The 5,609-nt window shown below is 35.0% G+C and overlaps 1 non-coding gene across 1 annotated transcript; it reads right to left on the reverse strand.

Annotated features, from left to right (window-relative positions):
* Nucleotides 1–1,411: 1,411 nt before the first annotated feature.
* Nucleotides 1,412–1,518, reverse strand: LOC128592095 (U6 spliceosomal RNA). Its single transcript, XR_008381765.1, has one exon. It is a non-coding gene; the product is annotated as a U6 spliceosomal RNA (small nuclear RNA).
* Between the last annotated feature and the right edge of the window lie 4,091 nt (nucleotides 1,519–5,609).

The following is a 5,609-nucleotide window of genomic DNA, read 5'->3' on the forward strand; positions in this document are numbered from 1 at the left end:
AAGAAACAGAACTCCTGAAAAGACCAATAAAGAGTAATGAAATTGAAGCAGCAATGAAAAATCTTCCAAAAGTCTCCAACTTCTTAATTCATTCCAACTATAAGTTTTAAACTGTCAATTTATATAATGACTATACTTATTGATTGATAATACTGATTGATGTTTCTAAACAGGCAGATGTTTGATGAATGTGACTCAATAAATGTTCTATCTCTATTTGCAAAGATAAGACATGAGAAGTAACTTACATCAAATACTTTTTTCCCAAATAAGTGATTTTTTTAAAGTCCTTGTCAGGGTGATAAGTTAAACAGAAGGTTCTTCCCACATTGCTTACTTCATTATTAAATACAATCTTTCCTTTGCCTCATTTCTAGTTTGAAATGGTCACATCTATTGTCATCTTTAAAATTGAAAGAACATACAAGGCAGGAAGAGAAGATGTAATATTATGGTGTGATTGAAATTAAGAACTACCATTTCAGGTCAGAGAGGCTATAGAAATTTTGTTGTGTTAGAATCTCTCATCTAACTACAAGTAATCTAGAATGTTATTCTCTACACCTGCAATGTTACAAGGCAAATACCACACATCAAGAAAATACAGTCACGTATTTTACATCAAGTAAGAGTAAAAAGCACAGATGTGTGCACGTACATAACACATACTCGTATTAAAATACTCCCATCTGGCCCAACTTTAAAGGATTAAATTGAGGCATTGAACTTACCTGCTCCCTGTGTTTCTCACATACCACAGTTCCTGATTTCTCTACTGGTACACAGAAGTTCCCTGGCATACCAGGGATTGATTCATGAATTTTCAAATTTACAATGGATTTATCAGAGTATAAAATGCCTTTTTGATTTATGGTATTTTTGTCTTATGATGGGCTTGCTAAGACATGGGTTCACTGTAAATCGCAAGGCATCTGTATAAGTGACGTTCATTAAATATCTATTGCTGCATAACACATTATCTGTAAATTTAGCTGCTTAATATAACATGTTTATTATGTCACAGTTTTGGTGTATTCACTTAGCTTGGGTTCTCCCCAGTAGGCTCTCTTATCATGAGGCAATCAAGGACTTCACTAGCATTACCATTATTCCTAGGTGCTGCTGAGGAAGGATCTGCTTGCAAGGTCACTTACTTGGTTGTGGGCAGGATCCAGTTCCACACAGGTTGTTAGACTGAGGATGTCAGGTCCTTACTGGTTATGACTGAGTGTCCCCATCATTTCTTTGTCATATGTATTTCCATAGGACAGTTCACACATATAGGTGGCTTTCATCTGAGCAAGCAAATAAGAGGACATCAGAGGGCAAACAAAATAGAAGTCAGTGTTTTGTAACTTAATTCTGGAAGTGATATCCCATTTCTTTTTTTTTTTAACTGTCATTATTTATTAAAAATATGGAATGCTTCACGAATTTGGGTGTCATCCTTGTGCAGGGGCCATGTTAATCTTCTCTGTATCATTCCAATTTTAGTATATGTGCTGCCGAAGCGAGCACGATATCCCATTTCTTTTACCCTATTCAATCCATTCAAAATAAGTCAATGGGCCAAGCCCACACTTGAGTGGAAGGGTTTCCAAAAGGTGTGAACACCAGAAATCAAGGTCTTGAGCTGCCTTCTTATGGGTCACCTCTTATTCTGTGTATAGCAGCAGTTCTCAATCTCTGACCTCTTTGGGGGTCTCCTGCATATCATATATTTACATTACGATTCATAACAGTAGCAAAATTACAGTTATGAAGTAGCAACATAAACAATTTCATGGTTGCGGGTCACCACATGAAGAACTGTATTAAAGGGTCACAGCATTAGGAAGGTTGAGAACCACTGGTACATAGCATGTAGCCAGCACTTATAAACACTTGCCAAATAACTGAATGAAGTTTTCTTCTTATTAAATATCTCCAAGCAGGGCAGCACCTGTGGCTCAAAGGAGTAGGGCATCGGCCCCATATGCTGGAGGTGGCGGTTTCAAACCCAGCCCTAGCCAAAAACTGCAAAAAAAAAAAAAAAAAATCTCCAAGCAAACTAAAGAATTCATATGATTTCAATACAAGGTATGTTTTTAGACTAAGGAATAATTCAGTACTTCTGAAAACAACTAAATTAGTTTTAAGCAGCAAATACTTTCGTAGGGGTCCTCAAACTACGGCTCGCAGGCCACATGCGGCGGTGTGATTGTATTTGTTCCTGTTTTGTTTCTTTACTTCAAAATAAGATATGTGCAGTGTGCATAGGAATTTGTTCATAGTTGTTGTTTTTTAAACTATAGGCTGGCCCTCCAATGGTCTGCAGGACAGTGAACTGGCCCCCTGTTTAAAAAGTTTGAGAACACCTGCTTTAATCAGTTGATCTAGAGAAAGAAGAATTCCATATAATGTGTCAAATTATTACAATTATAACCTGGCTTAGCTTGGTGACGTGTCACAAGGCAGTAACCTATTTACAAAGAAATTCACCTTCCATAGGCGACCACAAAAACCTCAGTCTAATATTGACATCACATCTTTATGTGAAAATATCGATGATGGTCACTTTAATGTGGTGCTTCCTGAGCAAGTAGTTGATGATACCATAAAGCCGTAAAATCACTGTAAATATATAGCCTCAGCATCACATTTGTGCATATGTATGTATGTTATGCACAGGCAATCTGAAATGTGTGTATCCCAAAGATAATATTTATAGGACATGATGAATTTATTACTATTTTATGCTTAAAATAAAATTCACTTAAATGAAGTTTCCCTCAGCAATTTTAAAAATCCTGCTATCACTTTCAATTCACTGTGTGTTTTACTCTGACAATAAGACTTGAAAATGAAGAAAAATATACAAATACAATTGTCCTTGAAGAAGGGACACTGTTAGAAATATATTATAATATATTAGATAACTAAGGGCCAAGAGATTAAAATTACTTTTTGAACCCATCAAAAAGTTAAATATGTCTATATTTGCCATAAAGCATTTTATATGACTAACTTCAACTGTAACTCTCAAATGAAGAAGAGGATTCATTCTGAATGTCCTTTTGGGGCAGTAACCAATGTAATTTTTTACATGTTTTCATTTCGCACATTTTCACTGAAATGGAAGAGTGGCCAAACTCAAAAGATAGTGTTATTTGCCGTTCACATCACTAAGAACTATGATGTTTGTATTTCTAATTCTATCATGCATAGTTTAATGCTATTTTTGTGTTCTTTGCATTTAATTTTTATCATTTATCCTTAGATTTTGCAAGCTATGAACTTTTATTGATAAAATATAAATTTGGTTTCAAAATTGAGAAAAATGATCAAATAATACCATAAAGAAGTCTGATTTTAAAATGCAAAATTAGTATTTTACAGCTCTTAATATTTAGAATTTGCTCGTATTTACACACAGCAACTAGCCAATGTTTATACTACCGGCCCTGTGCTATGGATTGAATAGCATCCCCCCAAAAGATAGTCCAGTCCTATACTTGGTACCTGTGAATATAAACTGACTTGGAAATATGGTACTTGCACATGTACCTAAGTTAACATCTTTAGATGAGATACTCCTGGATATTGGATGTACTTTAAAATCAATGACTGTTTTCCCTATAAGAAAAAGAAAATGAATATTTGAGACATATACAGGCAGAAATGGGAAGGCTGTGTAAAAAAAGAAACTGAGATTGCAGTGATTGCAGTGATACAGCTGTAAGGTAAGCAATTCCAAGGATTGCCCACAGCCACCAGAGGCTAGGACAAGGACATCGATAGGATTTTTTTTTTAACATTTTATGATAGAAAATTAATTTAAAATATAAATTCAAATATCAATGCTAACAAATAAATTCATTTTTATTAAATCATAAACACATAGATCATGTATACATTAATAGGATTATTCCTTAAAGCTTCTCAAAGGAACAAATCTACCTGAACCTTGAGTTCAGGTTTCTAGCCTCTGGTTCAGTGCCAGAAGATATTTCTATTTTTTTTTTTAGCCAAAAATCTTGTGATAATTTTTTATGGTATCCCTAGGAAAAAAACATAGCCCCATTAGTATATACTAGAACACGGAGATTCTTCTTTTTCCAGGGGGAAAAATAATTAATTAACTTGGGAAAGGTATCTTTGGTTTAGTAACAAGAGAGAAATACTCTTTTAAGAGATGCTGCATTTCTGCTTCTTTGGATAAACTGTAGAGCACTACAGTGTTTGGACAAAGCAGTAATCTTTAACTTTGAGTCAAAGGGTGGTTAAAAAGAGGTACATTCTGAAAGTATACAAATATTAAGACCATCTTAACTAGTACTTTACATATGCTTTTATTTTTAGTAGTTAAATGATGCTATAAATCCAGTCAAGCGAAGTCAAAAAGAATTGTATTATCAAATAAAAAGTTGTGGCGGGCGCCTGTAGTCCCAGCTACTTGGGAGGCTGAGGCAAGGGAATCGCCTAAGCCCAGAAGTTGGAGGTTTCTGTGAGTGGTGTGACGCCACAGCACTCTACAGTGGGTGATAAAGTGAAACTCTGTCTCTATAAAAAAAAAAAAAAAAGTAAAAAGTTTAATAAATTGAGCAATAAAGTAAGGTAATAATTTCATTATTAGTTTGTTTTTTTTCCCCACCAGGAACATAAAGTAATGGCATTCCTTGTCATTGATTCTTAGATTTGATGACATTTCTGTGACTTTCACACAGGCTACTTTAGTTGAAGCGGCGGGGGTGGGGTGGGGGGGGTGGGGAGGGTGCCTTGGAGAGAAGTTTTAGCACAGAATCTTTCCAAAGATTCATTTCTCTCATACAAAGAAAGAGACCTGAAAATGTCACATTGTCACTTGCCAGAGGTGCCAAAAATGTCTGATTCCCAATGAAGAAGAGGTTTATTCTGAAGCATATGCAAATGTTATATCAGGAAATGCTCTGCTTTGGAAAGGTATGTATATATATATATATATATGTGTGTATATATATACACATATATTTAAAATGCATATTTTCTTCTATTCCTATGGCTATATTCTTGGCATTTGTGTTTTCCTTTAAAGTTTTAAATCCACCAAAATAAAACTTGTTTACCTGATACAGGGCATCCCAAACCTTTGGGTAATGCTTATCTTTATGTGTCAGCTTGAGTGGGCCATGTAGTGACCAGACAAAAAGTCAAACATCATTATGTATGTGTCTATGAGCATGATTCTGGATGAGATTAATTTTAACCTTTGAAAGTGTACATTGAGTAAAGCAGATTGCCCTTCCCAACGTGTGGGATCTCCCACAATGTATCAAAGACCTGAGGAAGAGAGAATTTCACCTTTCTGATTGTTTGGGCTAGTACACTGGTATTCTACAGCACTCAGTACTGTGTTTTCAACATTCTTTATCTCACCACACACTTGAACCTATAGTTAAACTTCCATGGTACACTTAAATTATGTTTATTAAAAACAAAAAACAAAAAAAGAAATATACTTACTGTGCTTTGAATGTCTTTCAAAAATAATTTAATTAATGTTCTTTAAAAATTTCCCCATGGCACGTTGCTTGAAAATCACTGAGCTGGAACCACACCACCAGTTCCCCTCTACGTCTATCTTGCTGACT

The sequence above is a fragment of the Nycticebus coucang genome, chromosome 1 (assembly GCF_027406575.1).
Source record: "Nycticebus coucang isolate mNycCou1 chromosome 1, mNycCou1.pri, whole genome shotgun sequence".
Lineage (NCBI taxonomy): Eukaryota > Metazoa > Chordata > Mammalia > Primates > Lorisidae > Nycticebus > Nycticebus coucang.